The following is a 13,419-nucleotide window of genomic DNA, read 5'->3' as shown; positions in this document are numbered from 1 at the left end:
GGGGTGGCCAAAGCCGTCAAGATTCAAGTCTACTCCATTTGCGAACAGCCTTAATTAAACCTGTTGGGGAAAAAGGCGCCAGTAATGGGGTGAAGGAGGGAAGAGCTTCAAGGGTTGAAAAGGGGATTCTGCATGCCTTCGCATCCGAGTTCCCGCTCTCTAAGGCCAGGTGCGCGTGGTTTCGAATGCAGAATGTGCTCCCTCAAACCACCCGAGGGCTCGGAATTGTAAGAAGCAAAGGTGGAGAGGGAAAGAGGACAGAGAATTGCTTTTCAATAGATCGGTTAGCGGTCGCATCCTGGCTCCTGCAGCAGGAAGAGGGGGGACAGCGGGTGGTGCTGAAAGCACATCTCTTTCACTCAGGCTATATTGCCTCTCTTTGAACACCAGCCTGAGCCCTCCCGCTCCTTCCTCTTCCATGGATTTGTCTTTCCCCTCGAACACAAAGCCTGCTAGTTATCCCACGGCGGGAGCATGATCAGCATGCCAAGGAGGAAGCCCAGGCTACAGCGACTTAGGGAAGAAAACCCAGGGCAGGCCTTTGAGTGTAGAGGCTAGCCGGTGACCCGAGCCTAACATGCATTAGGACCTCTCCAGGGAAGTGACAGGTCCACCTGGAGGGCTCTTTCACCTGGTACTCGAATTTACAGCTGCCCTCATTTCCCTTCAGAGGAGTTGCTGTGTGGAAGGGAAATTTAGGAGAGGATAACAAGCGCTTGTGCTTATTTAGACACAATCTCGATGCTGCCTTAGTTGGACTGTAACATCGAGTAACCAGGCAGATAGGTTCTCCAACACTTTACTTTTCAATAAGCAATTGATATAGACCAGTGAAAAGGCAGTTTCTCCTTTTCACCTTCTTCTCTATTTGCTACATGGTATTTCATTGTTCAGAGTTTCTCAGGACAAAGCTAGAGCTAATTTGTGTCTCTAATGCTGGGCACTGGCCATTTGAAGCAGCCAAAGGTGCATTGACCAGGACTACGTGCAGCCCTTCCTCCAGTGGGACATAAGCAGGGGTTTTCTGTGGAAGCCGTAGTTGCATGACATTCTACTGTCAGCTATGGAGCGTTCAGGTATGCTATCTATTGTTAGGTGTGCTTTTTGCTGTTTTCTTTATGGAGTGCAAGGAGTTTTCTCCTTGAATTTCTCAGTTCTGTCAATGTAATTACACATGTAAGAATCCATTGTGGCTATTTCTGTCCTTTATGCATGTTTATTTCCATTTTAAAAAGGCCATTGGTTTGAGACTTGAAAATACTGCATCCTGAGCTCATTGGGTTAGTAGTGTGTGCCCCATCAATTTCCAGCCTTCTCCCAGTGAAACCTCATCAGCACTCTGGACAGATCTTTCAAGATTTCTTAAGAAAAAAAATACATAGCACTTCCTAAATATCAGCTTCTCTTAAGAGAAAAAGCTTTCCCTAGTCATTTACACTCCCCATGACAAAATATACAATCTAGATATTTTAATTGCACCCCCTAGAGGTTTGTGCTATCACATGGGAATGTTTTGGCTGTGGGCTATACACTCACAAAAAGCCCAAACTCTTCAGTGTTCACTTGTGAAAGAATATGTCGAGATTATTTGGGAGAGGAAGATGGTATTTGAATAATCCAAGTTTTCCACTTTACTTCCACAGGTAGACACAGACCTTTACTATCACTTTGTAGTATACCTTATGGACATGATGACAAACACCCAGAGGGAAATTGAAAAATTCACTCATATCTATTTTATCCAAGCAGCACAAACTATCCAGACTTTGGGAATACTTGATTAACTACATACCATTTTTAGTTTGGGTTCTGATTATTAATGTTGTTGTGTTTCATGATAAAATGACTTACATCATTAAAGATGCTCACTTTTGTGACTAAAGCATTTTAATAATTCTACTTTTCTTATTTCTTTCCAAAACCCATTTAATATTTTATAGGAGTCTTACTATATTGTCCTTTACAGAATGATAATTTTAGTTAGAGAAACTAAATTAAGTGTCAATGAAAGGTAGGTGATACTACAAGTAGAAAATGTGAGATGAAGTTAATCATTAAAAATATTTTTTTGTATACCAATTTTATCCCAGGTTTTCTATCCTCATGGGATAAAGACAGAGCTACATCCAAATATTTTAACTTACACATACTTATTGTATTATATATATGTACATGTGAGGTATTTTTATGTATATGTCTGTAGATAGATCATGTATGAACCAACTTTATAAAATATTAGATACTACCTTTATATATGTTGATATATATATGTTATATGATAAAGCTGATTTGGTTTGTATCAAGGTTGGATATACTGAAGATGTATTATTACAAAGCAGGAAATTCTGCAGTTTAGAAATATGTGTTATATTCATATTCAGAGAAATACTAATTCTAGTCCTGATGCATCATTTAGTTGTCATTTTAATCAGTGAATGAAGCTTAGGAGAACATAAGAAGACAGGAATATGAAAAGAAATATTTTAGTGCATGATGTATTTATATAACCCAAGAAAAGAAACTTCAATTTTGATGTTTGAATTTTCAGTTATTTGTAAATCAGATAATATCTTGGTATTCCTTTATCTTAGTTGTTAAAATGTGTTTTTAAAAAGCGTTAAGGCATAGGCTTGCTTTCATTTCCTTTAAATTCATAGAAAGGAGATGCAAATCTATATTTTACCAGTCCAAATCATATTTTAACTATATATAACTTTTGTCAAAAGGGCCACCAAGCAAAAGTCTTGGTGCAGACTCATCCCTGCTCTAATAACTACTATTTATTAAGCACATCAGGCATCATGCTAAGCACTAGGTATGTTATTTTATTTAATTATCATATCAACAATATAAGGCATTATTTGTTTTTCCTTTTCTGTTATAAAACTAAGCTTTTATTCTATTGTCCAAAACAGTGCATAGTTTATGCAGTGTTCTCTGTGGGTCAGACACTTTATTTGTGCAATTAATTATACTCATTCAGTAACATGTACTGCTATAACCCATCCCCCACTTTGAAAATAAGGAAACGTATTTCATTCATATATATATGTGTGTGTGTATGTGTATATATATGTCTTTTACCATATATGTAAAAAGAGATAAATAATGGAAACATATATACATATATATGCAAAAGAGAGAGATTTGATTTGTTTGGCACTAAAACTTACCCTGTTTCCATTGTACTGAGCTGCATTACTCTGTGGTGTGGCTAAACACTAAACATCATGGGATTATTTTATTGTGGTTTCCAGTGAGTTGTGGTATGATTGGAAGTACAGTTCCTGGCTTCAAATTGCCTGAGCTTGAATCTCAGCTTTGTGGCTTACTACTTATGTGACCTTAGGCAAGTTACTTAAATTTATGTACCTCAGTTTCATTATTTTCAAATTGGGGGATGGGTTATAGCAGTACATGGCATCAAGTGAATATGATGAATTAATTGCACAAATTAAAAAAAATTTTTTTGAATTCTAATTTTGAGTCGGCAGCCCTTCCTCTACAAGGGAATGTGCAAATATTTTTTTTTTCTCATATATTCAAGAATATTTAAAAATGTGCAGATGCTTGAAGATAATCAGAAATCAAAATGATACATAATTGCTATCTCAAATAACTCCTTTTTTTAGTCAGACTGTAGAAGAAGTGTAAAGGAAAGACATATGCAAAAATATATTTTATGCATATATGATTTTTATTGGTCTTGCAAATATATCAGATTCAAGTAAAACTCTCTAATGATTAGCTGTTCACAATAATTCTGGTTCAGGCCATGGGTTTTAAAATTTTGAGTATAAATGTTCTGAGGAAAATGAAAACTTGTAATCACAATGATAATAGTGAGCACTTTAATAATGCAACCTTCTTACAGTCATTATATTTTACAGAAGAATAATAAAAATACTTTTTAAAAAATGATTTGTCTAAATGCATAGTAATGTAGAATTATTCAAAGATATAGAAGTAAATAATACATTATTATAACATTTGTTTAAAATAAGTAAGATTGTAAAAATCAATGTATAAATTACTTTATAAAGTTATTATTGTCTTGTTAAATTTATAATGAACTTTGCATTTCATATCAAAAGCAGCTTTTGAGTTTGGGAAGTATATTGTAGGATACTCTCCTCACATTCATTTCTTGTAACTTGTGATACTTAGAACTAGGCATATTTAATGTAAGGCAATATAAACCTTGACTCTTACAGTTTAAATTTGTCTTTCTCAAATTGAAATTTCTACCTTGTAAACAAGATAATACAGACAAATAACTACATAAGCATTGAGTAAGGAAGCCTATTTCAACCTTCTCTCCTTAGCATTATTTGGAAGTTTCAGGTAGAGGCTTTGTAAGACTGATGTGTCCTGATGATTGGCTCTTAGTTATGCTCTTCTTTCATGATTACGTCGACCTTGCCAGGATAACTTTAATGTAAATTAGTGTTTTTCAACTGGAACTGAATTTACATACAGGAGACATTTGCTAATATCTGAGGACATATTTGTTTATCAGAGCTGGGAGGGGATGGCATTGTTATCTAGTGAATAGAAACCAGGGGTGCTGCTAAACAACCAACAGTGCACAGAAAAAATCCATCCACAACAAAAGATTATCCAGTCCAAAATGTCAATAGTGCTTGGGTTGAGAAACCCTTATCTAAATGATACTAGGAAACAGAGTTTCCAATATTTACTTGATTTGTTTGTAGGCTTTCTGATGAATTTATGGACATTACGTAAGAATTTAATGGAAAGCAGGATCTCCAAAATGCTTTGCAACCAATGCATAAGGTTTGAATAATCATTTGTTTTTTGGGGGAGATCTCATGATTTGTTTATAAGTATGGGCTTTGGAGCCAAATGTAGTTGGATTCATGTCCTGATTCTGCCATTTATTATAGGTTTGATACTTTGGATAAGATTCTTGACCTCTAAACTTCAATTTCTAGAGGTAGTAACATAGGTGTAAATATACCTACCTTACAGGGTTATTGTGAGACTTACATCAAATAATTATTATACATTATTTAGCAGAAAGAAGGCACTTGATAAATATTATCTATTAATACATAAGTGGAGATCAAGTTATAGAAATGTAAAACCACAGTCTCAAGCATTTGATGATAGGTAATATATAGAATAATGCTTTACAGTCTTCAGAGGTATACCCTTAATAAGGAGAAATCAACTGAAGGCTACAGGATGGGTAAAAGTCTAAAATCCCTGCTTTATAATTAAACTGACACTAGTTAACAGTGGATTGCATCATTTTTATTGCTTTGCTGCAGAAGGCTGTTCCAGGTCTTCATAGACTACTAACTCATTTGTTTAAATGATTTACAATGATTTAGTGAGCTTTTTTCTACTGCCAGAACTTTTTAACTAATGGATAAAATTACAGATTTCATCTTTGTACAATAGTGTTTTATGGCCCTTTTTTTTGTTGAGGGGGTTTCAGTTAAAATGTGGCCTATGCTTTGTAGGGCTAAACAGTGGATGCTGCATTTTCTTGTTTACAAGGTCACAAATGTATGATTGAGATAGTAATGACAATAGAACTTTGCTTAGACTACAGGGTTCTCTGTATCATTGCACCTCAGACTGTCTCTTATCTATGGTATGCACTTGTTTTCAGAAAAATATATCAGATGCATTGATGGCATATGCAACATTGACACCCCTGACTGTTTGTGATGAGGCCACTGATCAGGCAGAAGAAATCATTTTAATGTTGAATCCTGAGCTGTGTGATTTGCTTGTGTGGAGATTAAGTTATATAAGAGACATCTGTGCCAGAAAGATGGTCAGTATTTTAGAAAATTGTTGAAAATAAAGGACAATGTGAGCTGTGAATCTGATTATAGTGTAGATTGCAATTTACGGCAAAGTTTACCTATCAGTATCTCTTTTTCATATTCATTTAGGATATAATATGAGAGTGTGTGGTTACCTGATGCAAAATACTTTTATATGTATTTAAAATATGTCTATTGTTTTCTATAATGTACTAGTAATTAATTTACTATGCTAAGGACCCAGAAAAATAATACTGAATAAAGCATACTTCTGAAAATAGGTTCTTGAGTTAATATACTATATAATCAAACTATTAATACATTTACCCACCTTTTAGTGAATTAAATGTCACCATATTATTAGATTGTAGATCGTAACATTTTAAAAGCTTTTTTATCATTACAAGAATTAATGCCTCCCCATTATCTATAGCATAAACCTGCCCCTTTATTTCTACTGACATATTATCCCTACCATCTAAAAGCTATAACCTAAAGAAAATAATTTAGTTTCTTTGAGACTTTGTTTCCTAATATAAGAAATGGGGTTATTAGACATTTCCTAGAAGTATCATTTTTAGGTAGATGTGAGTCAAGTATGAAGAAAGGCTCTTACGTTGGAAATAAAGTATTATGGTATTTCTTTGTCTTTTTTTTTTTTTTTTTTTTTTTTTTTTAGACGGAGTCTTGCCTGTCGCCGCAGGCTGGAGTGCAGTGCCGATCTCAGCTCAGCTGCAAGCCTCCGCCCTCCCGGGTTTACGGCCATTTCTCCTGGGCCCCCCCCCCCCCTCAGCCCTCCGAGAGCTGGGACTACAGGCGGCCTGCCACCATCGGCCGCGGGCCTAGTTTTTTGTATTTTTAGTTAGAGACGGGGTTCAACCGTGTTAGCCAGGAATGGTCTCGATCTCCTGACCTCGTGATCCGCCTGCCGGCTCCCAAAGTGCTGGGATTACAGGCTTGAGCCACCGCGCCCGGCCTTCTTTGTCTTTTCTTTTGCTAGGCACATGTTAAAATAATGAATGAATCTTGTGGTGAGATTGCACAGGAGAAATCTCACCACAAAGAGAAATGTCCTTACCCAGGAACTTATATAGAAGCAAGAGAGAGGAGGTCCTCACAGAAAGAATATTGGATAGTTCTCAGAATTGATTATGTTAATGAGACAGATCTAGGAGTGAATTTGATATCATCTTTTATACTCTACATTCATCAATTGTAAACTATGAGAAACGTTAATGCCAGAAATACCATCTTTAGATAATTGTGCTACAAAAATACCTTCAAAAGCAAGTAAAATGCAACATTATGATATTAAGACAAATCTATAAATAACCTTAATATCTAACAATAAAGAATAATTAAATATTGGTACACACATGTAATTGAATGCCATGAAACTGATAAAATTCAATAAATGTTCTAAATGTGACTCCTGACTCTGCTACTACTCACTTGCTTGGGAATCCTGGCCAAGTCTCTGTATCTCTCTGAGCCTCAGTTCCTTTCTCTGTAAAATGTGCATACATAACTTATTTTACAGTTTGTATGACAACTAAACGTCATTTCATGTGAGACACTTAGCAAAATGAACAACACATGGTATGCTCCCTGTATATTTTAATTGTTGTTGTAATTGTCCCCAGCATTCAAATAAACTGATGTGAAAGATATTTATGTTATACAGAGAAAATAAAAATAGATCATGAAATTTCATATTAAAATTTTTTTAAAATAAAATATATATATAAGATTATAAGCTTAGAAAATTATATAAGCACTGATACCAAGTTGTAAACTATGATTAAAATTGTGTTTTGAGTGACATTTTGTTTACTTCAAGTCCCAGGTCTGCTATGAATCATTGGCTTTCCATGGATCTCAGTTAAATGGAATCATCTCCAGGGACCCTCTCTATTTTTATGATGCTATTTTCCTTAAACATCCTACAATATTAGCTTGGTAATGAATACTGTAAGAAAGTATAAATAAAAATTGCCATGTGAACTTGGAGGATAGAGCAAACACTGCCAGGTGAGGGATATGGGAATAATTTAGGAAGGGATTATTTTTAAATATTAGCTCATTCAATACTCACTAAAACTCTTTGGGGTAGGTACTGCTGTCACTCCAATTGCCAATAAAGGCATGAGGCTCACAGAGGCTAAATACCTAAGGACACACCACCAATAAATGGCTATGCCAGGATTCAAATTCAGGTCATTGGACTCCAAGCCCATGTTCTTAACAACTCTGTCATGAAGACCATTGGAACAACTGTATACCAGGGATCAGAACCAGCATGTGCAAAGCCATTGGAATAAAACAGTGTATACTTGAACAAGAGCCTAATTTAACTTGACTAGTAGGCTCCCAAGGAGGAATGGATGGAGGGAGATAAGGTCTCAAGAGAGAAAGTTAGGAGAAAATTTAGAAAACATATCCCTCAGTTCCAAATTAAAGGCAGAAATTTAGAAAGCATATCCCTCAGTTCCAAATTAAAAATAATAATGAATATTAAATATGTTGTATTACTATATTTATAAATTAGAAAACACAGATGACGACAAAAATAAAAGTACTGTATTTTTACTACCCAGAGAACACTCTATTATTGTCAATGTATGTTTCCAGTCTTTATGTATGCATACATGCCCACCCATAATATTTCTTGAGAAAATCAAAGCATACTGTCTCTTTATTTCTGCATGATACAGCATGAATACTGCACATTTTACTGCCTCTCTCCCCTCACTTCACAAAAGGAAGTTTCTGTTCAAAAAATTGCTCAGTCTCCTTTGCTGATTTTTCCTTACCATTGAACCTTGGAATTCCCTGGGACACAATCTCTGGCACTAGTTTATTTTCTCTTTCTACTTCCTAGGTGATTTAATCCAGTTTCATGGTTTACAAAAAGGACTTCTGTATACTCAGAACTTCCACATTTTATCTCCTATTCATACCTCTCTTCAGAATTCAGCCCCTTACATCCACCTGCTCATTCAATGATCTCTTCTTGAGTTTCTAGTATCTGCAACTTGATATATCAAAATTGAACTTATGTTGTTTTGTTGTTTGCATCCACATCTTCGCCATAACATTCTCTACTGCAGCCGATGCAACTCCATCCTTTTAGTGTCCAGACTGAAAATCTTGGCATCCTCATTGATTTTTCTATTTCTCCAACATCCCAAGTCAGCTCTAATAGCCGATCTGTTCACTCTACCTTCAAACTATATTCAGAATCCCAGCAGTTCTCACTACTTACACTTACCATATCTTCAATCCAACCACTGTCATCTCTCTCACCTAAGTTAGTGCAAATTTCCTAATTGCTACTCATTTTCTGCTTTTGTGCCCTTATTCTTGTTAAAATTTTAGGCAGGATGTGTTCCTCCTCTGTTATAATCCTCCCAGAAAAACATTCTCATGAAATGTTAAAGCCAAAGTCTTTTAAAGTACAAATAGGCTCAACATCATCACATTATCTCTTGTTCTCCATGTCTTCCTTTCTCTGCATTTTAACTTTTCTACAGCCACACGAGCCTGTTTGCTACTCCTCAGTACACTAAACATAAGTCTGTCTTGGGGGCTTTGCATTTGTTTTATCCTTTACCTGGAATGTTGTTTTTCTAGAGATCTGCATGACTCATTCATTTAATTCTTTTGGCTATTTACTCAAATGTTATTTTTTCAGTTTATGCTTCTTTGGCCACATTACTCAAAATTTCATATATCTCTGGTACTTTCTATACTGCTTCACTGCATTTTGTTTTTTTGCTTTTTAAACACTCACCACCGTGTAGCACACAATATTTTACATATTTATTTTGTTTGTTGTCTGGCAAACTTTCTTAGAGTATAGGCTCCATAATGATTTGAATTTATATCTATTTTGTCCATAACTGGGTCCCTGAGGCATAGAAGGGTGTTGGTACAGAATAGTTACTCAATAAACATTTATAGGAAACACATGAGTAATGCTGATAGATTTGACATATTCCTTTCAGGTCTATTTGGAATTTATACTCCATGAATTTCTTGCATTTTGATTGCACATAAGATGACTTTCTATTTAGCCTTATAAAATTTGAGTAATAGCACAGTTCTTTTGCATTTCTGTCATAATTTTTTAAAAGTATATTCCAGGTATCTAAGTTCATAGCTATTATGTGGCTCATCAGATTATAAAGCAGTCTCATCAGATTATAAAGCAATTACTGCTTTATAATCTGATGAGCCATAATTTGGGATGGATATCAGGGCAATGTAAATATACTTGTACTAGATAACCTATACACTGTACCTTCTGTGTTTCTATGTGCTGAATCATCTTTTCCCTGCAATGCTCTTTACTGTATAGATTGAAAGGCAAGTCCTGTAAGATTCTCTATCTCTGGGATGTTCAAATTGTGTCTGGGTGGCCCTTCTCTTTTTCATGGACATTGGTAATGTCTTTTATTTTTTTGGTAGGAAGGAGCTGTGAGGCAGCAAGGAATAGTTAAAACAATCTGTTATAAATCAACAGGCATAGGCATAACTTCCAGCTCCATTATTTTCTAAGTGTTCAGCTAGTTTTTAACTTATCAAAACCCATTACATCATTTGTAAAATGAAGGTAATAATTCAGTTCAAACATCCCAAATTCAAAAATTGAAAATCTGAAATGCTCCAAAATTGCTGGATTTTTGAGTACCCATGAGACACTCAAAGGAAATTCTTATTGGAATATTTCCAATTTCAGATTTTAAGATTTGGAAAATGCTCAAACAGTAAGTAAGTGTAATGTAACTATTCTAAAATCTGAAAGATTCTGAAATCTGAATTTTGGTCCTAAGCATTTTGTGTAGGGGTTTTCAGCCTGTACCTACATTTTAGGGTTGTTGTAGGGATTATTGGTATACATTTGCCACACTTACAGACACTCTCAAAGACATAGCCATTGTGTCAGAAATCTTCAGGGTATATAGAGTGTACATGGAATATAGTATCTTCCATGTGAACCAGATACATTTTTTTCTCTGAAATATGTAAGCCTTGTATATGTCTTTAAAAATAAAGTACCTAAAACATTCTCTTTTGGCCTCTATGGCATCACATACTCTCACTTTACCTTCTTTTTGGGTTGCCTCCTTTTCATAGCTGGCTTTTCCCAAACCTGGCCCCTCAGCAGAGCTTATTTTTTAGCTCTACCTTTGCAATATTTATACTTCCTCTCCAGGCGATTTCCTGCATTCTAAATATTTTATATATTGATGACCCTCAATTTACATCTCTAAACCAAAACTCTCCCCTAAGTCTGACCTTACATATTCACTTTCCTGTTTGACATCTTTACCTGGATACCTCCAAAGCATCTAAAATTTTGCATTTTCAAAAGATTATTAATTTTCTTCTGCCCCTCACCTGTTTATGTACTAATCTATCCCATCTCTATTAATGCTGTCAAAATGCACTAGGCTCTCAAACTAGAAGCCTAGGAGTAGACCCTGATTCCTCTCTCTACCTTACTACTCACATCTAGTCCATCAGCAAGTACTGTTGATTCAACTTGGAAAATATATCTGACTGTGACCGCTTCTCTTCATATCTACTGTCACCAATCATAGAGAAGTCACCATCATTTCTTGCTAGATTATTACAGGTTTCCTTATAAGATTTCTTCAATTGATTATCCAGAAAAATGAGCAGCCAGAATAGTCCTTTCTAAGACTAAATTGTGCCAGTCATTTGCTTAAATCTCCTCAATGACTTTCTGTTGTATGTAACATTATTATTACTTTTTTTTTTTTCTTGAGACGGAGTCTCACTCTCTCACCCAGGCTGGAATACAGTGGTACCATCTTGGCTCGCTGCAGCCGCCTCCTCTTGGGTTCAAGCAATTCTCCCGCCTCAGCCTCCCAAGTAGCTGGGATTACAGGTGTGCACCACCACATCCAGCTAATTTTTCTATTTTTGGTAGAGATGGGGTTTCACCATGTTGGTCAGGCTGGTCTTGACCTCCTGACCTCAAGTGAACTGCCAGCCTCGGCCTCCCAATGTGCTGGGATTACAGGCATGAGCTACCATGCCTGGCCAACATTAAAAATTTTTATAAGAGCCTACAACATCCTACATGGCCTGGACTTTTGTTGTCTTTCCTTCTTCGCCTCGTATCACCATCCCTCCCATGTTCTTCATGTTTTAGTCATATATTTTACATGACTGGCTTTTTTTCATTCTTCTGTTTCTTTTTCTTTTTTCTCGGAGATGGAGTCTCGCTCTGCCGCCTAGGCTGGAGTGTAGTGGGGTGATCTCTGCTCACTGCAAGCTCCGCCTCCCAGGTTCACGCCTTTCTCCTGACTCAGCCTCTGGAGTAGCTGGGACTATCTTTTCTTTTTTTAACTTTAATTTTAAGTTCAGGGGTACATGTGCAGGTTTGTTACATAGATAAACTTGTGTCATGGGGATTTGTTGTACATATTATTTCATCACCCAGTTGTGAAGTCAAGTATCCACCAGTTATTTTTTCTGATCCTCTCTCTCCTCCCACACTCCAGTAGGCCCCAGAGTATGTTGTTCCCCACTATGTGTACATGTGTTCTCATCATTCAGCTCTGACTTACGTGTGAGAACATGCAATATTTGGTTTTCTGTCCCTATGTTAATTTGCTAAGGTTAATGGCCTCCAGCTCCATCCATGTCCATGCAGAAAACATGATCTCATTTTTTATGGCTGTATAGTATTCCATGGTATATATGTACCACATTTTCTTTATCCAGTCTATCACTGATGGGCATTTAGATTGATTTTATGTTTTTGCTATTGTGAATAGTGTTGCAATGAACATATGTGTTCATGTGTCTTTATAATAGAATGATTTATATTCCTTTGGGTATACACCCAGTAATGGGATTGCAGAGTTGAATAGTATTTCTGTGGTGGGAGTATAAATTAGTTCTATCATTGTGGAAGACAGTGTGGTAGTTCCTCAAAGACCTAAAGACAAATACCATTTGATCTTTACTTTTCTTTGTATTCATTAGGTTTCAGCTAAAGTTACCCTTTAGAATACCAATATGTAAGGCCCACAAGTATAGGGAGCTTGTATATTTTGCTTACTCTTGAATATTCAATTCCCAGGACAGAATAATAGCATATACATACTATAAATATTTGTTAAATGAGTTAATGAATAGATGAGGCATGTTAGGTGCTCAAAGAAAGATAATAATGATACTTACCAATGAATATTATTACACTTCTTTGTTACATTACTCTCTTTCACTAAATAGTTAATAATTTTTTGTTAAATGAAATAAGTAACAAATTTCGCATAACTTCAAAAGGCAATATTTTAGTGTTTTAATATATATACTGTATCTAAATATGTAGGGGTTTCATAAAACAACTTAAATGAATAAAATGCATGGGATTGATATTTCAGCTACATGAGCTGACGGGACACTAGGTCTCTCATATCACTTTGATGTTTTTACATAAAAAATGAGTCCTGTTTTGTTATTGGTTCACTCACTAACATTCTGATTTAATAAAAAAATGTGCTTTCTTTAACTTCAGATTTTTCTTTTTGTCTGCAGTAGAATTCACATGACCGTGAGAATAATTATTTTACATTTT

General features: G+C 35.6%; 1 protein-coding gene across 2 annotated transcripts in view; it reads left to right on the top strand.

The window, feature by feature from the left end:
• GRM5 (glutamate metabotropic receptor 5) overlaps positions 1-13,419 on the top strand; it is a 595,687-nt gene that overhangs the window by 2,941 nt on the left and 579,327 nt on the right. The window lies entirely within an intron of this gene.

The sequence above is a fragment of the Rhinopithecus bieti genome, unplaced genomic scaffold, assembly GCF_001698545.2.
Source record: "Rhinopithecus bieti isolate Rb0 unplaced genomic scaffold, ASM169854v2 scaffold_15796, whole genome shotgun sequence".
Taxonomy (NCBI): Eukaryota; Metazoa; Chordata; class Mammalia; order Primates; family Cercopithecidae; genus Rhinopithecus; species Rhinopithecus bieti.
Note: the sequence above shows the minus strand (reverse complement) of the source record. Positions and strands in the feature narration are given on the sequence as shown.